Genomic DNA, 25967 nt, shown 5'->3' on the forward strand with positions numbered 1-25967 from the left:
AAATGAGACAAGAAAAAGGTGGGAGGTTTCCATTTGAGGGTTTAGGCTAACTTATGACTCACTCTCATAGCAGGGAAATGAAACCTGAGAACTCAGTGTCTTAGTCAGTCCTTGAACTTCAGGGATGATGAACAAGCATAGGATCTTTCTCTGGCACCAGAGAGAGGAAGGTTTATTGAACTGTATTCAGGAGTAGAAAGAAGACGGGACAGCATTGCTAGTTTTAGTGCAATGTGTATTTTTTTTGCCAACATTTACTTTGTAACTATTTTAAGACTGTTTCCATTAAAGCTAATTGAAGCTCAATCTTGTAGTGGAAAGCAAATGGGATGGCAGAATGTGGTTGGTTAGAGAATGAAACAGCTACAATGATGCATATTTCCTATATAGGGTGTGTACTGATGGAAACTGTTCACAGACTGTTTTGGACTTTGTACAACTATGCATTATGGAATAAAGTCTGATCGGAAGGTCGGCAGTTCAAATCCCCATGATGGGTGAGCTCCCGTTGCTCTGTCCCCGCTCCTGCCAACCTAGCAGTTCAAAAGCATGCCAGTGCAAGTAGTTAAATAGGTATCGCTGCAGTGGGAAGGTAAACGGTGTTTCATTGCACTCTGGTTTCTGTTACACTGTTCTGTTGTGCCAGAAGTGGTTTAGTCAGCTTCCCACATGACCCAGAAAGCTGTCTGTCCATAAATGCTGGCTCCCTTGGCCTGAAGCGAGATGAGCGCCACAACCCCATTGTTGCCTTTGATGGGACTTAACCATCCAAGGGTCCTTTACCCTTTACCTTACCCCACCGCTACCAGATGGGGTTGGACTTTTTCTTTAAATCCCTTTAGTCACACATCCTGCCTCTTAAGCAACAAGCTAGGGCTTCATGCACCCACTTCCCCTGGAGACAGCTTTCATATCTGGTTAAATAAAAACAGTTAAACAAAAACAGTTCTTATCACATATTTTCACCTCTTACTCTCTTTTCAGTCTGCTCCTCTCATGCAGCCTCAGTTCCTGTCCTGACTACAACATCATGACAGTTTTCTGTTGCCTCTGCTCTTCCATATGACTGCACTACTCCCCCTTTTCAAACATGTGTTCTGCATCTTTGTCTCTAAAGAAGACAATTCAGAGACTAGGCTCCAATACTATCTTTCAGATCCCAGCACCTAGCTATCATGCTGTAAGTGTCACTCCAATACACACTCTCTGCGCTTGTCAGCTATGCTTAAGAGATAGCTAATTAGAAGAAATACCTTTCAGCTGCACCCCTGCACTATAGTTAGCCTCCAGCAATAGTGCTGTCTTACAACAAATCGTCGTATGCTAGAATATGTCGTTCTTTAGCAGAAACAGATTATAGTTCAGGAAAAGGTTGAGCTTCTCAGAAATCACTGCCTAATATTTAAAGGTAGCCTTCAATCTTTTGAGGTGGGTAGCACTATTTCCCCCCTTAAATGAATTAATAGATGGTAAGTGCAGGGGCAGGGACGTGGGTGGCACAGAGCCTAGGACTTGCTGATCAGAAGGTCGGTGGTTCGAATCCCCGCAACGGGGTGAGCTCCTGTTGATTGGTCCCTGCTCCTGGCAACCTAGCAGTTTGAAAGCACGTCAAAGTGCAAGTAGATAAATAGGTACCGCTCTGGCTGGAAGGTAAACAGCGTTTCCGTGCGCTGCTCTGGTTCGCCAGAAGCAGCTTAGTCATGCTGGCCACATGACCCAGAAGCTGTACGCCAGCTCCCACGGCCAATAAAGCGAGATGAGTGCCGCAACCCCAGAGTCAGCCACGACTGGACCTAATGGTCAGGGGTCCATTTACCTTTACCTTAAGTGCAGGGGCAAAGGAAGGCGTTGTGACACCCAGGGCGGGCATCGCTAAGTAGGGCACATGTGCGGCATCACTATGTATGATGCATGCGCCATATGTAGCGATGCCGCACATGCGTTGTATAGTGGTTTGCCGGCACTGCCGCTCCAGTGCCTTACGGATGGTGCCGGGATCCCTCAGTTGCTGCTACAGCCGCAAATGGAGGATCCTCTGTTCACGGCTGCAGCTGCAAGCAGAGGATCCCGGTACTGTCTGTACGGCACTAGAGCGGCGCCACCGGCAAACCACTGAGTACAGTGCATGTGCGGCATCGCACACATGCGCTGTATGTAGCGACACCGCACACGCGCTGTATAGCATTTGCAGCCGGCACCGCTCCAGCGCCGTATGGATGGTGCTGGAATCCTCTGCTCGTGGCTGCAGCTGTGGACAGAGGATCCTCCATATGTGGCTGTGGCTGCGTGATGGCTGCTCACGCCCCCGCAGACATGGAACCTGGGGCGTACCACCCCCCACGCCTCCCCATTGCGATGCCACTGGGTAAGTGGGGAAGAGCAAGAACAAATTATTGTGAAAATGGTATCTTATTCAGCTTAAAATAGATCACAACAATCATTTGCACTGACTCCATAGGGATGATCAAAACGTCATGGGTGGTGTTCAACTGAATTTTACTCAGAGTAGATCTACTGAAATTAATCAACGTGACCAAGTCAGGTCTGTTAATTTCAATGGTTCTACTCTGGGTGAAACTTAGTTGAATACCACCTCATCTCTTGTGCATTTGGACACAGGAATAACCAACATGGGGCCCTTTTGATGCTGTTGGACCACAACTCCTAGAACTCTGAACACTGACCATGCAGGGATCATTGGGAGTTGCAGTGCAACAATGTCTGAAAGGCCCCACTTTGGCTACTCTTGGTTTAAGGTTTCTGGTTCCAGTGAAAGACACATGAGATGTTCTGCATTGGCACTGGGAGCTGGACATGGAATTGTACATAGGACACACACACACACACACACACACACACACACACACACACACACACACTGCATCACTGGCCAATAGTAATAGTAATAATAATAAAAAATAAAATATTTATATACTGCCCTTCGCCACAAGATCTCAGGGTGGATCACAGGATAAAATCAGATTACCAGGTCAGTGTTAGAGATGGCTAGATTCTATCCCACTCTAGAAATTGTCATAGGAAAGAACCATTTTGCACCTTCTGGACTCCAGAGAGGAGCAATGTTGGTACAAGAAACAGCCATGTTTGTCACACAACCCGATGCAAGTTATTATTGCAGTAACATGAAATCTAGCTTGGAAATGGATCCCATGTTGCTCCAGTCATCTATACTTATTCTTCAGCTATAGAGATAATGGAGGATGAGGCTACCATTGCTTAATAGTAATCATGGCTATGTTCTACCTTGGCTGTCAGAGGCAGCATGCCTCTGTATACCAGTCACTGGGAACCACAAGTGGGGAGAGTGCTGATGCCCACATGCCCTGCTTGTGGGCTTCCCATAGGCATCTAGCTGCCCATTGTAAGAGCAGGTTACAGGACCAGACAGGCCTTTGGTCTGATCCAACAGGGCTCTTATGTTCATACAGGCCCAGTCCAATGCAAGATGCTATTCAACTGCAGAAATGTGAGTTGCGGGTTTGTGCCACAGAAAGGTAGGAAAGGCTGTGTTGTAGCATTTTGGCTGCTGGCACAACTTGTATTATAAAAAAAAACTCTGAGTTAGCTACCAGAAATTCACAGTCCTGCAACTATTATTCAGTGATACATCTCAGTCGGGAGAGCTTATGGCATATTTGCATAGTTCAAGGAACAAATATTTTACAAAGGAGAAGCACATAGTTTGCTGAAGAAGCCAACTTTGTTATGAGACATGACTGTTAAATGCAATCATTCAACACTGTGCTTCAAAGCTTCATTTAAAGATAACCCCATGATGGCATATTAGCTTAGCACAAGCACTGATGGGATAACCATGAATAACTCTGTTGGCATTATTAACCTCAACAAGGAGGTTTTCAGAGGTGACATGTTTGAATTTGGAATGACTTTCCACTAGATGCATTCTGAAGCAAAGGGATTTTTTTTTAAAATAAATAAATGGCTTGTTCAGAAATCCACTTTTGAATAAATGCAAAGTCAAACAAGCCAGCATGTCCTAATAATAATAATAACAACAACAACAATGCTAATAATCTCACATATCTCCTAAACACAGCGTGGAAGGGTTTCAAGGGGGAATGTGGCTCTTTATTGATAACGCCTGCATAGCCAAGGCAACTGTAGTTGATAAAGGTATGTTGCTGGCTAGGTTCCAACAACATTCTTGAGGGAGATGGAGTTCATTTGCTCTATAGATGCAACTCCCCCAGCATTCAGATGGTAATTTGTGTCACATTTGTTAAGTGCTTTTGCACTGGTATAAAATCAATAGATCCAATACTACTACTGCTACTAATAATAATAATAATCAGAATGTACATTCTCATCATTTACAGGATTTGCGTGTCTGCCTGAAGTGTGCTTGTGTGAGTCAATTTATTTATTATTTATTTTATTATTTATTGCATTCAGTTGAAGATCACAGGGCGGTTCACAGAATAAAAATACAAAATATTTGATTAGCAGTGCTCTGCATATCAGTAATATGTGAAGTGGCTGTATTGCTGTTTTTTTCTTTGCACTGACTTCCTCTTACGTTTGGATTTTACCGTGGTTCTTTATGTTCACTTATTCAGTAATCCAGTTTGGGGGCCACTGAGGTGAGAAGGTAGAATATTATTATTATTATTATTATTATTATTATTATTATTAAGCAAACAACTCTAGCTGTGATTGACAGCAATCCATACACCCTTTCATCTTGAACTTATTCCTTGCACTTGACAGTGCCACGGTTATAAGTCAATCTGGCTATGTATTTCAGGACCATGGAGAGCAGCAATCAGTTTTAGAAAGGGTGTTGATATGCTTGCCTTTGGAAATTCTACCTTTGGACATTTAAGACTCTCCTCCTGCAAGAGAGGGGAGTGGTTGTGGTCGGGAGCCGGACTCTGCCTCAAGCAGGGGGCGTTAGCCCCCTGCCTCCCACTCACCTGGCTGGCGCCCACGCCCACGGGCAGGCACCCAACCAGGTGCCTGTGAGGGGTCGTGTTTAGCAGCCTAAATTGCTGTGGCACCAGCCTTCTGGCCTCACTTTTCATCGTCCTGTCGCAAGTCATCAGCTAGGAGTCATCACAGTCATCACAGGGAAGAGCCACGAGGTTTGGAGTCAGGGGGGGGGTCTGTGTGTGTGGAGGCTGCCTGTTTCCTGGCTTGCCTTTTAACTTTAGGAGGCTTGCGTGCGCTCATTGCTTTACTGCCTTTAAAAACCCAGGCATCCAGGTTTGCCTTGCTGTGTCCTCTTTTCCGTGTAAAAACCTACATTTAACCTTCTATTTCCCCCCACTCCTGGTGCTTGATTTGTTTGTGCGGTCTGAGTGCAAATTACCTTTCTTAAGCTGCAGCTTGTTCCCTTGCCCAGCACGTGCCCCCAGCGAGGTCTGAGTGTGAGTGTGGCTCTGTCTTTCTTTCTCCCTCGTCTCCTCGCTTTCCTTCCCCTGCCTCTGTCTTGGTGGCTGTGCATTTTATTTTAATTTTTGGCCAGGGTGCTTGTGCGTTTCCCCCCTCCATTGTCCTTGAGAGCCTGGATAGCTCAGTTGGTTAGAGCATGGTGCTGATAATGCCAAGGTTGCAAGTTCGATCCCTGTATGGGACAGCTGAATATTTCTGCATTGCTGGGGTTGGACTAGATGATCCTCAGGGTTCCTTTTCCTGTTCCTCAGCATGTGTTTGTGCCTGCCGTGTATTGATTTATTACTCTTCTAGCATGGGTTTAATTTACCCTGCCATCCCTTCCATTGCTACCACTTAAATTGGGAGCCCCCTGTAAAATTTTAAAGGCTGCCAGGGCTTGGAATAGACTGTGCACTTAAACCTCACCCCTCTTGGTTTCTCTAAGCCACCCCCCTTTGCTTGATGTTTGGGGGAAGAAATAAGGCAGGGCTTGGGGTGGACAATTCAGGGTTTCTGATCAGGGAACCATTCCTCAGCACTGCATGTTTATACGTTTAGAACCTTTGAAGGTGTGCCTTTGCCTGGTTCTTGTCATTGGCTTCACTTGCCAGTACAGGCTCCCTAAAGAAAACCGCTTTTAAACAACAACAACAACAAAAAAGGTTACGGTTTATACTATCTTACTGAAAAGTCCAGGTTAACCCATGGTTTATATTTCCACTTCATTTTGGCTCACTGTAAAGGACAGCTATTTTCCTTTTCTTCAAAAACTTTTTCCTTGCCCTCCACCCCTCCTCCCTCCCAACTCCCCCCCCACGCTTTCCTTCTCCTCCCTCCACCCCTCCTCCCTCCCTAAACCCCCCACCCTTTCAGGAGATACATAGGTCTTTGGAGTTCCCTTTGCTTCTTGCCTGAGTCATCACAGTTACCAGACAGGTTTTTTCAACTGCTGGGGCAGGCTTGATTGCTCTCTGAGTGACCGGCAGTTTGTGAGGCATTGTCTTTAAGCACCTGGCAGTTCAGCAGCTCTAGTTGCATTGTCAGTTTAACTAACCAGCAGTTTGACCAATTGCAGTCTTTTGTCTAAATAAAAAAATTCCTTCCAGTAGCACCTTAAAGACCAACTAAGTTAGTTCTTGGTATGAGCTTTCGTGTGCATGCACACTTCTTCAGATACACTGAAACAGAAGTTGCCAGATCCTTCTATATAGTGAGAAGGTGGGGAGGGGTGTTACTCAGAAGGGAGGGTGCGAATGGGAGATTGGCAGATAGCTGAGAGAGCCTCTTGACGACTCTTAACGACTGTAATAGGTCTTACAGGAAAAGGCAAGGGGTGGGAAGGTGAGAAATGGTTTAGTCATGTATAGTGAGATAAGAATCCAATGTCTTTGTTCAGTCCAGGTCTTTTCATGGTTTTAAGTTTGGTAATGAGTTGTAATTCAGCAGCTTCTCTTTCCAGTCTATTTCTGAAATTCCTTTGTAGTAAAACAGCTACTTTGAGATCTTGTATAGAATGTCCTGGGAGATTGAAGTGTTCTCCTACTGGTTTCTCTGTTCTGTGATTCTTGATGTCAGATTTATGTCCGTTTATTCTTTGGCGTAAGGTTTGGCCTGTTTGTCCAATATAGAGAGCTGAAGGACACTGTTGGCATTTGATGGCATACACAATGTTAGACGATGAGCAATTAAATAGTCCCGAGATGGTATGTGTGATGTTGTTGGGGCCAGTAATGGTGTTGTCCGGGTGTATGTGGCAGCAAAGTTGGCATCTGGGTTTATTGCAGGCTCTGGTGCCAGTGTCTGTGTTAAGTCTGGTTGTAGTATTATTGTGGGTTAGGAGTTGTTTAAGATTGGGTGGCTGTCTGTAGGCAATGAAAGGTCTTCCTCCCAGAGCTTGAGAAAGAGAACTGTCATTGTCCAGGAGAGGTTGTAGATCTCTGATGATGCGTTGTACTGTTTTAACTTGGGAGCTGTATGTGATGACTAGAGGTGTTCTGTTATTTTGTCTTTTTATTTTATTTTAGTCTTTTGTCTGTTTAAGCACCCTTATTTCCCTCAACTGGTCTTGAGCCGACCTTGTGGGCAAAGATTTACTTTTCTTTGTTTGGTAGAAGTTTCCCCAGCAGTGAGATATTCCCCTTAAGAGCGACCTCACCCCTCCTTTTCAGAGGGCCGCTGGTGTGGGCCTGGAATCTTATTGATTTCCTTTTCTCTTAATTTGGCTGCAGCTTCTGAGCATCTCCTTGTAAGCAGTTATTTTCAATTCTGTTTGATTACTTGGCATTGCTTTGCGCCTAGATTTGCCTATCATTTAAAAGGGGCAACTTTTTATTGTAGGCAATTATCTTCTAATTCTGTCTGACTGCAGTTGGGGTAGCTTTGTGTATGGGATTGTTCCTTGGAGCCAGGTGCTAATATGTAGTTGAGCGCTGCTGCTTGAACTCTTGCTGGGTTGTGATTTAATAAATATAAATAAATACAAGTGGTGCAGTTAAGTGACGTATAGCTTGTTCATTTTGTCAGCAGTTACGTGGAGCAATTGATAATAGTAATTCCTACTCATAGCTATAAATCCATTGGCTATTAATTGAGATACTATCGATTAATAATTAATTCATCAACCGTGCTCCGAACTTTATTGATGCACAATAATTGTATACTAGTATTTAATTACAGTCAAGTTATTAATTGATTGGTGATATTAATACTAATTAAAAATAACAACAACAATAATAAAATAAAATAAAATAATAAAATAAATCAAATCTAAAAATAAATAATTAATAATAATAATAATAATAATAATAATAATAATAATAATAATAAATATTAAAAATATAAATAAATAAATGAAAATTAAATTTAAAATAAAATAATTAGTGACGAAATAAATAGTAGGTGCATTTTACTAGTGCAGAGAGCAGCTCATGGCACCCAAGAGGAAGCGCACGGGTGCAGTACCAGCACACACTGCAGCTGGCAACCATCGTAATAATAAACCCAAACCCATTTCGCATTTCCTCAATGCCTTCAGATCATTCATTGTTGACTATGAACAGTGCTTTCTCTTAGCTATTCTTTAGTTCTATTTGCCTTGCGTTTCTTACTTCCTTGTTTCGCAAACCAGTGGCCAGCATTTAAACTACCCAGGTGCAGGCCCAAGCCCTCAGACAAGAACGGTGGCTGTGCAAACTAGGTCTCAGGCTTGCTTGCCGACTTTCAGAACTGCATCGGGGCGCCTGCGTGGAGGCTGCCGGCCCGTATCAATAACCCGGTTGCTTCCAGTTCTTCTAGTTCTTTGCAGAATAAGCAGCCCAGGGTCCAGCTTCCAGAATCAGGCACCTCATCAGCCGGTGATGATGAGTCAGAATGGCTTACGCCCTTTCTGGGGAGGCCGATGCTATTAGCATCTGGCAGTTAGCCCGTATGTCGAGAAGAAGCCATCAGAGGTGTATCACACTGGAAAGCTGGACCTTAGAAAGGATTTAAAACGTAAGGTGTGCTGGTAATTCAATAAAGGGCAATGCCAAAGGCAGTCTTGTAAGTACCCGCACGAGTGTGAGAGATGTGCAGGGGCTCACCCAGCCACAGCGTGTTACAAAGGGAAGCGGCCCTTTTGGGGAGGCATGCGTTGGGAAGAGCTTGTGCCATTGCTGAGGGAGAAAGTCGCCATGTTTGGCCCTCCCGGCATCCTTATCCTTCAATTAGGGGGAAATGACCTTGTTAACAGAAGAAGTGCGGACTTGTAGTGGAACATAAAAAGAGATTTGGATGAGATTGCTGCCTTGTGTCCCGGAACAACAGTGTTCTGGTCCTCCTTCCTGAAGAGAATTGTTTGGCGCTGTGCGCAGAACTGTATGGCCATTGAAAAATCCAGGAAACTCTTAAATTGTGCAATAGCCCGTTGGGTGCGCTTTATGAATGGCCAAGTCATTTCTCACGACCATATCCGGATTGGCGATCAGGCCTTGTACCGGAATGATGGGGTTCATCTTTCAGACCAAGGGAATGACATTTGGTTAAATAGCATCAGCAGCAGCATCAGGGATTGGTTACAGCTGTGAGGGTATTGGCGGCGAGCCTTTTGGGCTCGGGTGGCGGTTAGGCATTGGAATAATGTGTTGTGGTGTGTCGAAGGGCTAGGTGTGGCCATCGCCTGCACCTTCAATTTTGGGTATTCCGTTAAAGGAATCCGGCGGTCATGTATTCTGTCCGATGCCTGCATGGCGGGAGGCCATGGCACGACCCTCAGTGACATCAGGGGAGAGCTTATAGTCGGATTAGCATCAACAGGCTCCACCTACTGGTTAATAAACCCCCCTGTTTTAGACTCACCCCTCTCTGAGGGGGTGGAGTCAGCTGACGTAATCCAATGCCTAAGCCAATACCTTTTCACTTGCTGTAATCAATAAAGTTGTGGCCTTTTCTTGCCCATTAACCTTATATTACGTGTCCTTGTGTTTTCATTCCACTACGTGGGGATCGGGTCCTCGAACCACAAAGACTCTCCTCCTGCAAGAGAGGGGAGTGGTTGTGGTCGGGAGCCGGACTCCGCCTCAAGCAGGGGGCGTTAGCCCCCTGCATCCCACTCACCTGGCTGGCGCCCATGCCCATATGCAGGCACCCAACCAGGTGCCTGTCAGGGGGCATGCTTAGCAGCCTAAATTGCTGTGGCACCAGCCTTCCGGCCTCACTTTTCGTCGTCCCATCGCGAGTCACCCACCCTCCACTCCCTTAGAGCTCAGGGTCTCAGTATTCTTTTGGCCTTGCTATGGACCTTAGATTGGTTGCCCTGGTTGTCCAGGGGGCCTGGTAGGAATTTTTCCATTTGGCATTAGGCTTTCTGGTTTTTTTGCCTACCACGTAGCAATCGTCACAACTTTCATGGTATTGGTGGGTAGGTTAGGCATTGGAATAATGTGTTGTGGTGTGTCGAAGGGCTAGGTGTGGCCATCGCCTGCGCCTTCAATTTTGGGTATTCCGTTAAAAGGAATCCAGCGGTCGTGTATTCTGTCCGATGCCTGCGTGGCGGGAGGCCATGGCACGACCCTCAGTGACATCAGGGGAGAGCTTATAGTTGGATTAGCATCAACAGGCTCCACCTACTGATGAATAAACCCCCCTGTTTTAGACTCACCCCTCTCTGAGGGGGTGGAGTCAGCCGACGTAATCCAATGCCTAAGCCAATACCTTTTCACTTGCTGTAATCAATAAAGTTGTGGCCTTTTCTTGCCCATTAACCTTATATCACGTGTCCTTGTGTTTTCATTCCACTACGCGGGGATCGGGTCCTCGAACCACAACGTTCTATTACTTAAGAGAGACAAACACATCCTTGCCCTGGAGGAGATTGTCCTTTGAAAGGGGCAGAGTAAACTTTCTTTCCTGAAGCTCCAGGTGTTGTGTGTGTGTTTGTTTGGGAAGGGGTGTGTGACAAATCAGACATCATAGCAGACATGAATCATTGCGCACAAGATCTACTACAAGAGCAGCTGCAGATACGTTTTTGGAAATGATTTTCACAGCTTCCCTGGCCACCCCCTGCTCATGTTTCCTCTCATGCATTATGCACCAAAGCTAGTCACCCCCGCATTTTGCTAGTAGCGTGGCTCGTGTTGCTTCTGCAGCTGCTTTGATGTCCTCCAAGAGCTCCAGTTTCATTTTCCTTTGGCTTGGCTAATAAATCAGCAATTCACAGCCTGATATGTGTGTTTATTTCCCAGCAAACAGAAGCTCATCCATTGCTAAATAAACAACAAATATAGAAAAATGAGGAATATGCTTTCTTGGAAAAAGAAAGAAAGAAAAGGGTAAAAGAAAGGTATCCAATTAAAATTGCTGCCCCCACTTTGTTTTGTTTTTATGTGATATTGAAAGGAGTTTATTAAATTTGGCTGCCCTTCCAGAGAACAGCAGGTGAAAGGACTGACTGGATTTCAAAGCAGCTCTAATATCCAATGAAAGTAATGTGTTCGCTAAGAGTTTGTGTTAATGCACATCACCTTTTGCATTGGTTCAACTGAAAGTGCTATAGTCTGAGCACGCATTGTCAGGCCTAGGTTTCTGGTTTTGAGAATCTCAAAGGGAGATTGCAAATGAGTTACTTTGTTCCCTACACATGATGGCCTGTGGTGTACTTCTTCTTGGCCTATCATGCCAAAGCATCAGCTTGTTAAGCACTTGTGAGCTGGATGATTGGTTAATTCCTTTGAGCACAATGGGCTGTTAATGCAGGCACATAAGCCCATAAGACAGCTACCCTGGTAGCATTCTGAGGCACCTAGAGTGTGAACAGGATCTGTCTCAATCCACTACCCAGTGCAGTGTAGGGCCAATTTCACATTGGTGGTAAACAGGCAATGAAAATCATGGTGTGGCAAAATCTGATGCCTTGAGCTGGAATAGTGATAACGAAATGGGAACACCTTCCCACCTGTCTTCCTTAGAGTTATTCCGGTTAAATGAGATGTCCATTGCAAATTTCTGTTGGTGAATAAAGTTGTGGTCCTTTTACTCTGAATGCAGACTCATGTCTTCATTCCGGTGAGGGGAATATATTTGTCCCCATGCAGTATAAATTTGAATGAAAACATAATGCTATGGCAGTGTGGAGAATCCGTTTCCCCCCTCTCTGGGTTCATACATGTAATTTAACAGCTTGCATGAGTTGGACACCCCTGGGGAGCCTATCTTCTTTGAAAAACACTTTCTCTTTCCTAGCCTCAGTACCTTGCTATCGAATATTTCATCAGACTTTCTGTTGCTAACTGCTGTCATACTTCAGATTCAACATTTAGTCAATACATTATACCAAAAAAAGAGACAACAGTTAAAAGCAATGTGGACAATGGGACTGTAAAATAAGGGTCCTAAGATAGTCTTTTAATAGTACAGCAACCATCACCATTAAGACTCAAAACCCTGTAGCAGAAAGGCTATCTATTGCTGCATTTTTAAGCAATTACTTTGGTTCCAAAAGGTTAAGCAATCCTTGTGTGAGGAGAAAATAGACTGACATAGAAACAGAGACCATGTTAACCCAGAGAACTGGGGGGAAGAACGAGGCCCCAAATTTAATCATAGTGATTGCATAGGGAGGCTTATGTACTTGTGGTATTATTACCAGCTAAGGAAAGATTTCTTCTTTTTCCCCAATTTTTTTTATTGGTTTTCCTACTTTCTCTTCATCGGTAGGGTCTCTGTGCAATTTGGACACTCACACAGCTAGGTATCCCAATTGCATGGAACTGGTAGAACTGAGGTAGTGGTTTGTCGTGTGTGTGTGTGTGTGTGTGTGTGTATTGTTAAAAAGAGACATTAAAAAAGCTGGTCACAGTACTGCCAGCATATAACACCTTGCTTGCAGGATTTCAACTGGCTGCCAAGCTGTTAATAGGCCAGGTTTACGGTTTTTAGTAACAGCGTATAAGGCCCTATGCAGCTCAGGACCAGCTTACTTAAGAGAGTGCCTTATCCCTGAAATACCCAATAGATCACCATAGTCTGCAGGAAAGGTTCTCCTGCAAGTTTCAGTGATCTCAGAAGCCTGCTCCACAGTAACCAGGAGAGCAGGGCTGTCGTTGTGGCTGCCCCTATTCTGTGGAACTGCATCCCTGTTGAGATACTACACGTACTCAACTATTTGTAGTTTCCAGAAACAACTGGCGACATTTTTATCTCATCAAGCTTTTGCATCTGGGTGAAAAGGTCTCTGCCTTAGGTGTCCATCTTGTATTGTTTTTAAACCAATATTCAGCCGGTTTTCATACTGTTTTAAAAACCATTTTAGCTATTCTTATGAGATGTTTTTAAATTGTCATGAGGCATATATGCAAGAGGCAATGAATTAAATAATGGTAATAATGGCAACAGTATGGCCCTGCTCTGGTCTGAACTCAGGTATGTCTTATATAAGCATATGATGGGACAACTGCACCACGTGCCGGTAGAGTTGCTTACAAATTGAAACCAATGAATGAACATGGGCCAATGTTAAAACAAACACATTGAGTGTGGCGCTTCATAGTGCTTTATTACTCCCTTTCAGTAAGGCCTGTAAACTTGGTCATTTTTTAATCTGTATAGATGCATGAATCCCCTGAGAAGTTTGCTTGCAAAATGCCACAGGAATGATCGAGAGCAGTGATATATTTTTATTTTCTTGAATTTTTCTTGTTGTTGCTCTCTTAGCGCTGGAATAATTTCTATCAGAGTTGGGGTGAAAACTGAAGTAAAGAAGATGAATGTGCAGTGTTTTCATCCTCTAATTGTAAGGCCAGACTTTTTCTTATACTCCCCTCCCCCCACATTTCAGGATCATTTCAGTTTTTTATGTTTTCTGATGTGTATTTGAGTCCTTACAACAAAGAGAAACGGGATAACCCCTGTCTCCTTTTTACAGATGATAACATTACTTAGATTTTAATATTACTGAGCACTGTGACTGCAGAACTGGGAACTGGTAAATAATAAATGTGGCTCCACAACATACACTCTGTCAGATGTGGTCATACCAATGCAGCAACAAGTCAGTCAAATGCAAGATCTTACGGTAACAAAACCCAATTAAATATTTAACAAAAACCACAAAAGAGAAAGAGATGAGTAAATGAAGAATGTTGACTTGAAAGAGAAGAATGGAAAACAGAATGCTTTTAATGACTAATACTATGCTGACAGATTCTGCTTTGATCTCCCTCCCCTTCCTTCTTTCCTGGGCTTCTTTCTTCTCCTTTTTTCCAGGGCTGACCTGATGGTAGCCCTCTTCCATGCCACATGCAGAAGTTGACTGAACTGGACTTCAGCAATGTTGCTGAGGGCAGTGTTATTCAAGCTTGGCTGCCCACATGTTTTTGGACTACAACTCCCATCATGCTTAGCAAACTTAGCCAATTGTCAGAGAGATGAGAGTTGGGTAGACTGCAATACCTTACCACTTTCCACCATTTGCTGGGGAGGCGCTCTAGGGATTTTCAAAGGGATGTGCTAGGGCAAGGATGCTTTGCCCTGCCGCATCCCTGGCAGAGATCAGCAGTGGGCCTTCCGGGGAGGTACTCTGGGGATCATCAAAGGGACATGACAGGGCTGGTGATACGCAAAAGAATGTGGCAGGGCCAAGCATCTTCATCCTGACACAAGCTTTGGAGGATGACCACAGAATTTTGGGGTGCCCCAGCCCCCTTCTTCAAAATATTGCTCCTTGTTTGCTCTGATGAAGCATCAGAAGAGTGCAATGCTGTATTCTTCTCAACGATCTTCATGGGAACGTGGATTATAAGCAGATCTTCATTCATATGACAAGATGTCTGTTCCATTTCCACCCTCTGCAGCTTCTTAGCCACCTGCCGTCCCCCATCTTCTCCTAATCCCCCAACCCTCTGAAGCAGATTTTGAGAGTGCACCAAGAGTTGCAGGGAGAGGTGAATCCATTCCACAATTGGTGTCTATTCCTTAACTGGGCAGATATTATTGTAGTCCATGCATTGGTAACCTCAATGCTAGATTACTGTAATGCACTCTATGTGGGGCTGCCCTTGGGTCTGGTTTGGAAGCTCCAGCTGGTCAGAATGCAGCTGCTTGATTGCTGATGGGGGCATCTGGCCAAGTACATATGATACCGTTGTTGAAACATCTTCACTGGCTACCCATCTGCTACTGAGACAGGTTCAAGGTCCTTACATTAATTTCGAAAGCCCTGAACAACTTAGGTCCAGGGTACCACAGAGATCACCTGAAACCTAATGTCCTAGCTTGATCACTGAGATCATTTGCAGGAATGTCTGTGCCCCCCCCCAACTTGGTGAGGCTCATTTGACAACAATAAATAGAGCCTTGAGTGCCATTGGCTCAATGTTGTGGATTACTCTGCCGATAGCGATTCAGCAGGCGCCGTCTGTTTAGACTTTTAAATGCTTCCTGAAAACCTTTCTATTCTGCCAGGCTTATGCAGGCAATTAATAATATATCTTTCCACAATGGCTAAGTGATGCCTGTTTTTAATTTTTTTTAATGTGTTATTACTGCATGGTTTTATGTATTCTTGCTGTAAACCACGTTGATATATTTTATGAAATAGCAGCCAATAAATATGTTTATAAATAAATAAGCAAACAAATGGATTTCAACCAATATCACCTAGAATGAACTGCCAATAACCAAAATTACCCCAACTCTCACCACATTTCAGTGTTGTTGAGCTGAATCAAGAGATAGACTCATGCTAATGGCATAAGAAAGTTCCCTTTGGCACTTGCAGAAATTATCCTTCTTCGATGTGTAAGCGGGTCTTTGTAAATGGTGACAAAGCTGTGACAAAGCCATGTGGAGATAGAGGTCCCTATGCTATGAAATAATCCTTCCTTTGATATAACCAGTCCCATTGATTCTGGAAATACAAAAGGACATTTCCCTTAAAGATTCCTATTGAGACGTATGTTCTCTTGAGGTGTTTTCAGTGCTTAAAAAATCCTCTCTTTGAAAGATCTCTTGATATATTTTTTCTAATCATATTCAAATGGTTCAATACATATAGCACCCTAATTGCTATATTAGGACCACCTTCTGTGCTGAGATAATTTCTTTGTGAAATGAGCATGTGTAATGGTGGTCAAAGGCTTTTGATCAGGTCATTACAATGAAGTATTATGTGCCTCCCATGGAAATGAATTTAAGCAAGCATTGATTTTAAGCAAATATGCCTCCCTACAAATAATAAGTCCCTGATGTCATGCTTGAAAATAGGATTCAAGCAGCTGGACCTGCAACAAAATGTTGCAGTGTGGAGCAATCCTGTTCCGTTAGCCATGCCCCTTTCTTGAATGCTGCGGTGAATTCTCCTGTCTCACTCAGTTTGCTCTTATTTCTGCATTCCACAGCAGCTGAGCATGTTTAGTTCTCATTGGACATTAATGTGGTTATGCAGTGGACAGATGGGGGGGCAGAGCCAGCAGAGCACATGATGGCAAACATCTTCACTGGCTACCCATCTGCTACTGAGACAGATTCAAGGTGCTTACATTAACTTACAAAGCCCTGAACAACTTAGATCCAGGGTACCTCAGGGATCGCCTGAAACCTAATGTCCCAGCTTGATCACTGAGATCATTTGCAGGAATGTCATTGGTTTCCCCCTAACTTGGTGAGGCCCATTTGACAACAATAAATAGAGCCTTGAGTGCCATTGGCTCAGAGTTGTGGATTACTCTGCCAATAGCGATTCAGCAGGCGCCGTCTGTTTAGACTTTTAAATGCTTCCTGAAAACCTTTCTATTCTGCCAGTTTTATGCAGGCAGTTAATAATACAAGGCCATGATGCTAAAAAACCCACTCTCAAATAGGCTTGAGGGCAGGGCTTGAGTCCCCCCCCCCCCCGCCATCCAGCTGACACTCTACCAGTAAGATGCTGATCAGGTCAGAATGAAGCCTATCCCAAAGAGAGAGATGCAAAGGTGGACACCCTGCCATTTAGTGGGCTGTGGTTGTTTTGTGTTGGGGCACTCAACTGAGTCATATCTTCACCATCACCACCACCACCATCATCACTAGAGCTTTGCAATGCAATCAAGCTTTATTTGAAGCTTTCAAATTTGCCCCCAAGCACAGTGTTCAAGCCACATAAACAGCCACGTACCAAATTTGATTGAAAGGAAATGGAGGGTTGATTTTGTCGGAAATCAAGCCTTTATCGGGAGAAACTGGCAACTCTCCCAGGCACCCAGCTTGGTCTCCTGTTGACCTTCCTGGCTGTATTCCCCAGCAGGATCCAGGCTAGGTCACGATAGGTGATTCTTCCCAAATGTGGGAAGAACACACCCCCTCCCTCCTGCTCCCCCGGCAGGGAAAAGGAGATAGACAGAAACGTATTTACATGCTTTTATTTCTGTCTTTGCAGCATTACAGAAAACATGTCTGTACTCTTCAAACTCCAGCAGTCAAGTGACAAAGACTTCCTGTACTTCCTGTACAGAGGAAGAGCTCATATTACACTCTGAGCTAATTCCGGTGCATTGCCCTGTGAGCTGGCTGGAAGGCTGTTTCCCACAGTCAGCTCCAACATTCCCATCATGTGATGTTTTCAAGCTAGCAGTTTGCAGCTGCATTGCATCCATATCGTAACAGATTTTCCTTCCAGCTCCTTGTCAAAGCTACCAGGAACCACTTCAAGGAGAAACCACTTAGGGGTAGACCTCTAACATAGCAGTCCTATGGAAGCTGGTATTGGGTGAGTTTGTTTGGAGGAGAAACTGGCAATTCCTAAGCCATGCCAAGTGTGTGGGAACATGGCTCTGTGGTGGATGGTGTTTCTGCTAGTGGTGGTGAGGATGAACTATTCTAGTTGCAGGACTGGGATAGCTTTTCAGTCAGTTTGAGGGGCTGTGTTGAGGGGGAAAGGGATGCCTTTGGATCAAAGCTGCTTTCAGTCCTGCTGCTGCTGTATTGAAGAAGCTCTCAACTGTGGACCACAGAGAAGGAATTCCATGGCATCCCCTCAGCCACCTGGAAGAGGGTTGCTCCCTTAATCTTAAGGGGAAAGTACGGGAAACTGTACATTTCTAGAGTTTATTCCTCATGGAGATTCGATTATAGCCAGCCACCCTGCAAATCTTCTGAATTCAAAAATACTTTGTCAATAAAATTATATTTGAATACTATAAAATCATATGATATACATTTCAGGTTCTTATGTTGCCGAATAAGAAAATCTTTTTTAAAAAAAAGTGTGGTGGGGAGGGGCCTATGTGTGCATTTCATTACAATAGATTTTATACCCTTTCTGTCTAACAGAGGCCTTTCAGTGAAGTGGCAGCTTGCCATTTAAGAGTAACATTGTCATTTCGCATCTAAGAGAAACTTTGCCCTTCATTCCTGTATCTTTGACACCCACCTTTATCAAGGTTTTGAAAATAGGCACATTATTTTAAATTGGTTGATTAATGGATTAAAACCCAAGTAAAAACTAAGCATCTTTAATTGGTTCTCGCTCAGACACGGCGATTATTACTTTACATGTTCCGCAGCTAAAAATATGATCTGGGCTGCAGCCTTGACTCAAATTAAGCCCTCTGCTCTGAAAATTATTATAAAGATGAAGATATAATTGCATTTTAATCATTAGTAATGCAGTTGTACACACATATGCACATGCTTATAGTACTAATCATGTCAGCATGTTGCACGGTTACGCAGGAAGGTATTTGGAACCATTTATCACAATCACATTAGCATTAGCCACAAGTCATTGCACTCCTGAAACTGGATCAGGCTTGGAGCAAAATGAACTCTATACCAGAATGCTGACTTGGTGGAGAGTATCTGCTCTTGTGCTGGTTGCTTCCTTTGCTCCCAGCAGCACAGACTGAGGACAGGTGGTCTACCTGCTATCTCTTAAATGGGCAACCACAGAGTCTAGAAAACCACTCATTCAACCACTGTGGATGCTGCTTTAATCATATTGTATTACTGGGCTAGGTTCAGGGTTCTTGAGTTAACACAGAATGCCCTAAAAAAAAAAAAAAACCTGGGTCCAGGAGTGCCTGAACCCTTATATCTCAGCTCAATTGCTGAAATCATTTGGAAGAAGACTGTCAGTTCTCCCCCACGTTACCAAGACCCAGCTGCTCTCAGCTAGAAGTCAGGAATTTATTGTCACTAGTCCCATGCTGTAGAAACCTCTTTCAGTAGAGATTCAGCTGGCATCCTTGCTTTTGATTTTTGGGCATCTCTTAAATCTTTTATTAAATGCAGATGGGCCTTTACAGATGTTTAATTTTAATTTTTGATTAGCCACTTACAAGCATTTGTATTATTTTAAAAAAATGTGTTTTATATTTTGATTTTTTGCATTATCCCTATATTTTGTGATACCGGGGCACATAAATAAATAAACAAACAAACAAACATCATATAGCTGAATAGCATCACATATTCCTTATTGCAGCAGTAGCTTGTGTTTGTTTGGATTGATGGGGTGAAGACAGACAGACCAGATTGGTAGGACCCAGAATCTGTGATGGGTAGGGCTAACTCACAATAGTTTTCCCCCTCATCTTCTTTCCTCCTGGTATCCAAAGACATCCCATGTCAGTGCCTGGCTATTTTGCACCCTAGGTAAAGCTAATTACTTGCACACTACCCCCCCCCCAAAAAAAAGTTGCTAACTTCAATTTTCAAAAACAGATGTCTTGTAGAAAAAAAATGAAAAGCACAAAACTTAAAACTTCTGAATTTATTTTAACTTGCAAGAATAAGTAACACAACAATATCCGATTATTTCTCTCAAATACAAATGAAAATGTTTTAGCACACACATCATTTCCAATTATCTTTTGAATTGTGATGTTAACATTTAAGTCTCTTAAAAGTTTCACTTTCAGGCACATCAAAATCTCACTTTGCACTTTCTTTTGTATTTGAGAAAGATAATCAAAGATTATTACAAGACTGTGCTTTGTGGGGCAGTGCCCCATCCATCTTCTATCATCATCATCATCCTAATGGACCAGCCTCCACTGCCACATTGGTAAATCAGAAATACCACCTTCTACATCAACATGTGCGCAGGGGTAATATGAGTGCTACCTAAATTTAATGTGTGAAAAGAGGACCACATAAAAAGCCATCATAGCAAACCCTCCAACACATCACCATGGAAAACCATGGTCACCGTGTCACCATGGAAAGCTTGATATGCTGGGTCTCAAACCTTTGACTGAGACTTTGAAGATCTATGGCCAGTCAGAATAGGCAATGTGGGGTAGATTGGAGTGGAGAACTTCAGCACCAGTGGACAAATGTGCTCCTCATATTTCCTCTACTTAGCCATTGAGACACTCCCAGGTTCCACCCATTTCCGGCCCTGCTCAGCATTCTCCTTGAGTGCTTTTGTGTGGCTGGAATGTTTTATTGAAGTGTCCTGCTGGCCTGGGTGGAGGGCAGGGGTGGAGCAAGGTGGGTGCGGGCTGCCCCACGTGTAATCACCGAGGGGGGTGACATTTGGTGTGCTGCTGCCTACGACTCCCGCCAACCCCAAGCCGTCGGGGGAAGGGGGTAGTTGACCTGTGTGGAGGTGTGTGTGTATCTAGAAACCCCTTGATTTTGTATGGATAGAATTTAGCCTGCTGTCCAGAGGTCAAGGTCACATGCAAAGCTCCAACTACTTTTGCCTCTGGCATGCAACCTCTGGAATGCTCCACATTCCACTTGGACTGAAAAAAGGTCCCCCTCTCCTTGCGGGGTAGATTAACCCATAGTTTGACAACATTTAAAGGGTCTTGTACATGCTCATGTATGTTCCCAGTCTTAAAACTGTGTGTCTGGGAAATTTGGGGGTGTGTGGTAATGTCTTTTTTGGGAGACATATGAAATCCCTTGAAATGTATGGTAATAAATGTCTGCTCAAGGCAACATTTTCCTGTCTCTACTGACTGATTTTCGCTGAAAATGACTAAGTAGCCCTATGCTTCCTGCTACATTTCAGTGGAACACAATCCACCTGAGAGAGCTATACAATGCACTTCATAACTATTTTGTACTGGCACTTTCATTAAAAGGATCAGAGGTGAATGAGCATGCAGAATTAGCTACATTCTGATCCCTTGAGGTTCTGCCTCCACCGGGATTAGTCAGACAATAAATGTGTGGTATGTTTTACTTATGAATGTGTTGATGAAATTCAACCTTATAAATATCAAGCTGGAAATTCACTAGAGATGCCATGAAGAAATTCTAGGGATGTAGAACCCTGAAATATGTGTTTTGTTTTATAATTGGAGGTGGAAACGATACCCTGACAATTCCGTTTCTTTATTCTTCCATGGGTTTGCTCTGACCTGAGTCTCTCCTGAATTCTGATTTAGCTAGGAGAATCCCTAAATTAATTTAGAAACTGGAGCATGCAGAGTTTGCCACTGCTGCAGTTCATTGCAAGTGTGACAGCTGGTGTGGTGCAGTGGGTATAGCTTTGGAGAAGAATGTGGGAAATCAGGGTTCAAGTTGTCGCTCTGCCATGATGCTCACTGGGTTACATTATTAGGTTATTCTTTCTCTCTCTGTCTAATCTCACAGGCAGAAGTAGCTGGAATGATGGGTTAGTGACAGTGACAGGTTTACAGAGTCAGTGTGGGGCTAGTCCCCTGGGGGGGGCTGCACAGGAACATTAGCAAAGTAAAGGTAAACAAAGAGAGTAAAGGACCCCTGGATGGTTACGTCCACTCAAAGGCGACTATGGGGTTGTGGTGCTCATCTTGTTTTCAGACTGAGGGAGCCAGCGTTTGTCCACAGACAGCTTTCCAGGTCATGTGGCCAGAATGACTAAACCGCTTCTGGTGCAATGGAACACCGTGATGGAAACCAGAGTGCACGGAAATGCCGTTTACCTTCCCACAGAAACGGTACCTATTTATCTACTTGCACTGGCATGTTTTCGAACTGCTAGGTTGGCGGGAGCTGGGACAGAGCAATGGGAGCTCACCCTGTCATGGGGATATGAACCACCAGCCTTCTGATCAGCTCAGTGGTTTAGACTACAGCGCCGCCCGCGTAGCAAAGTAGCCCTGACCTTGCTGCCACTCTGCCCCATCCTGGTAGGCTGCAGCGAAGACACTGTCAGGAGAGTGGTGGTGCAGCACAACCACATCACACAAACTGCTCCTCTTCACAGGGAGGACAAAATGCTCTGTGTATGTGTGTGTTCGAAGAACCCTGGAGGAAAGCTAGGATATAAATGTACAGTGGTGCCCCGCAAGACGAATGCCTCGCAAGACGGAAAACCCGCTAGACGAAAGGGTTTTCCGTTTTTGAGCTGCTTTGCAAGACGATTTTCCCTATGGGCTTGCTTTGCAAGACGAAAACGTCTTGCGAGTGTTCAGATTTTTTTCCGCCTTCCCCCCCCCTTTTTCTAAGCCGCTAAGACGCTAATACCCTTTTAGCCGCTAATCCACTAAGCCTTTGATAGCCGCTAAGCCTTTAATAGCCGCTAAACCGCTAATAGTGCTAATCCGCTAAGCCGCTAATAGGGTTGCTTCGCAAGATGAAAAAACCGCTAGACGAAGAGACTCATGGAACGGATTAATTTCGTCTTGCGAGGCACCACTGTAACAATAAATAAAACTAAGGTGCCCCCACTTATTGATATTTGAAGGGCTGTAATGCAGAAGATGGAACAGATTTGCTCTGTTGGTCCAGAGGCCAGGACCATAAGTAATGATAACAGGGAAGTGGGCTCTTTCACTGGCGGCAGCAATGGAATGTCCTTCCTGCTGAAATATGAGAGCCCCCATCAGTATTGGCATTCCAGCGGCTCTTGAAGACTGTCTAGACAAGCATTCCCTTAAATATGAACTTTCTGATCTAATTGTTTTTATTGCTGTTTTAACTGTTTTAATTATGCTTTTTAAGAAACTTGGCTTTATTATATATTTTAATTATGGATGTTTTATTACTGACTGTATACTTGTGAATTGCTTCGAAGCCATTTTGGCATATGCATGTTCAAAAGTATACCAGCATGTGTATGTTTGTGTGTGTGTTGATATTATTATTATTATTATTATTATTATTATTATTATTATTATTATTATTATGGATAGAAATGACAAGGAAACATTAAGCATTAGGAAAAAACCTCCTAGTGGTAAGAGCTCTTTGAACAGAGTGCCCTGGGAGGTGGAAGGCTCAACTTCACTGATGCTATTTAAACAGAGACTTGATAGCCATCTGTCAGGGATGGTCTTGCACTAAACAGGGGGTTGGATTAGATTACCTCCAAGATCTCGTCCAACTCTAAAGCTCTATGATTTGATGTCTCCATTTGCAAACAGCTTCCTAAGCCCCCAAAGGACACGGGCCTCTCACAATCTCTTTCTTGTGTTGCTGCCTTGAGTGTGCCTTTTGCATTATGCAACAGGGAAATATTTTGCCTTCTGTTTCGACAATTTGATTACACTCATGTTTAATGCTCAGATGCAATCTAGAGTCCCGTTCCAGCTCCGTTAAACTGCCATGATGCAAAGAAAAGAGGAGTGAATGGGCAGGCAATATCTGGAAAAGTCATGGAGCCCCATTCTTCTCAGTGAATTAAGAGATAGGCTTCACTTAGGTGGTGATGACTCTTACAATCTTTCACCTTTGGGGAGGGGCAAGGATTCAGTTAACTATGCATTATGATTCACACATCATCTGCTGTGCTCATAGACTCCAATCTATTTATTTGTAAAGTTGGTTATACAGCTTGTAGACATACTAGGGGCCCAAAAGAAAGGGGGAGGGAAGGAGGAGGAGAGGGCCTCCTTATGCTAGCAGAAACATTTTGTCTTCCCACTCCCTTCCCACAAGCCTCTAAAACATCCTCAAGCTGTGCCTGACCAGACATGTGCTGTGATTCCCAGCAAGTGGTATTTAAAGCCACAATGCCTCTGAAAGTGGGGGCAGAACATAACCACCATTGCCAGGAGTCACGGAGGAGGCACAAGGGCTTTACTGGTGCTCCTAGCTGAAAATCATCTATTCTTGATTTGAACTTCATTTTTTTATAGCTGGTTTCTTAGAATACCTGCTTACATAATGCCTCAGCAGGATGATCTCCAGGGTCAAAAGTGTCTGGCTGACCAGGAAGCTGTCCGCAGAGCCCTGAGGAGCTCCAGAGGATGTTTCTCTCTCCCCATCAGAGGATTCTTTAAAAAAATTAATTAAATTAGAACAATGGTGGTGGGGAAAGTCCACTGACCATGCCGATAGGAATTGGAGTCTAACAACAGCTCTAGGGAAACAGCTTTGTCCCCCACAAATTGGTATGAATGGTGTGATTAGCAATCACCATGGCTTTCTAATATTATTATTATTATTATTATTATTATTATTATTATTATTATTATTATTATTATTACTACTACTACTATTACTATTACTATTATTATATTTGAACAATTTATATACCGCTTAACTACAATTGCCTCTAAGCAGTATTCAAAAAAGACAATGCAGAAAAGAAACGATGAAATCATAGAATCATAGAATCATAGAATCATAGAATCATAGAGTTGGAAGAGACCACAAGGGCCATCGAGTCCAACCCCCTGCCAAGCAGGAAACACCATCAGAGCACTCCTGACATATGGTTGTCAAGCCTCTGCTTAAAGACCTCCAAAGTAGGAGACTCCACCACACTCCTTGGCAGCAAATTCCACTGTCGAACAGCTCTTACTGTCAGGAAGTTCTTCCTAATGTTTAGGTGGAATCTTCTTTCTTGTAGTTTGGATCCATTGCTCCGTGTCCGCTTCTCTGGAGCAGCAGAAAACAACCTTTCTCCCTCCTCTATGTGACATCCTTTTATATATTTGAACATGGCTATCATATCACCCCTTTACCTCCTCTTCTTCAGGCTAAACATGCCCAGCTCCCTTAACCGTTCCTCATAAGGCATCGTTTCCAGGCCTTTGACCATTTTGGTTGCCCTCCTCTGGACACATTCCAGTTTGTCAGTGTCCTTCTTGAATTGTGGTGCCCAGAACTGGACACAGTACTCCAGGTGAGGTCTGACCAGAGCAGAATACAGTGGCACTATTACTTCCCTTGATCTAGATGCTATACTCCTATTGATGAGGCCCAGAATTGCATTGGCTTTTTTAGCTGCCGCGTCACACTGTTGGCTCATGTCAAGTTTGTGGTCAACCAAGACTCCTAGATCCTTTTCACATGTACTGCTCTCAAGCCAGGTGTCACCCATCTTGTATTTGTGCCTCTCATTTTTTTTGCCCAAGTGCAATACTTTACATTTCTCCCTGTTAAAATTCATCTTGTTTGTTTTGGCCCAGTTTTCTAATCTGTCAAGGTCATTTTGAAGTGTGTTCCTGTCCTCTGGGGTGTTAGCCACCCCTCCCAGTTTAGTGTCATCTGCAAATTTGATCAGGATGCCCTTGAGTCCATCATCCAAGTGGTTGATAAAGATGTTGAATAAGACCGGGCCCAAGACAGAACCCTGTGGCACCCCACTAGTCACTCTTCTCCAGGATGAAGAGGAACCATTGATGAGCACCCTTTGGGTTCGGTCAGTCAGCCAGTTACAAATCCACTGAGTGGTAGCATAGTCAAGACCGCATTTTACCAGCTTCTTTACAAGAATATCATGGGGCACCTTGTCAAATGCCTTACTGAAATCAAGGTAGGCTATATCCACTGAGTTCCCTTCATCTACCAGGCTTGTAATTCTGTCAAAAAACGAGATCAGGTTAGTCTGACATGACTTATTTTTCAGAAATCAAATCAGATTTTGATTAAAATGCCTGCTGATGTTTTTTTTTAAAGTCTTCAGTAGGTATCTGAAGTTCATCAAGGAGGCAGCCTGTCTGACCTCAACTGGAAGGGAGTTCCATAAAACTGGGCCCACAATAATGAATGTCCGGCTTCTGAGAGATGTGAGCTGTGTATCTGAGGCATGGGGGACCATGAACAGTGACTCCCCCAGATATCTCAGTGATCAGGCAGAGATATAAGGGATCAGGCAGTCCTTGAGGTATCCTGGACCCAAGTTGTTAAGGGCCTTGTAAATTAGTACAATA

The 25967-nt window shown here is 43.8% G+C and overlaps 1 long non-coding RNA gene across 1 annotated transcript in view; it reads right to left on the bottom strand.

Moving 5' to 3' along the window:
* LOC308582947 overlaps positions 1–24054 on the bottom strand; it is a 40676-nt gene extending 16622 nt beyond the window's left edge. The window contains exon 1 of the long non-coding RNA XR_014005963.1: positions 23971–24054. This is a non-coding gene — a long non-coding RNA (uncharacterized lncRNA). The remainder of the gene's footprint in view (positions 1–23970) is intronic.
* Between the last annotated feature and the right edge of the window lie 1913 nt (positions 24055–25967).

This window comes from Podarcis bocagei, assembly GCF_964188305.1.
Source record: "Podarcis bocagei genome assembly, chromosome: 3".
Classification (NCBI taxonomy): domain Eukaryota; kingdom Metazoa; phylum Chordata; class Lepidosauria; order Squamata; family Lacertidae; genus Podarcis; species Podarcis bocagei.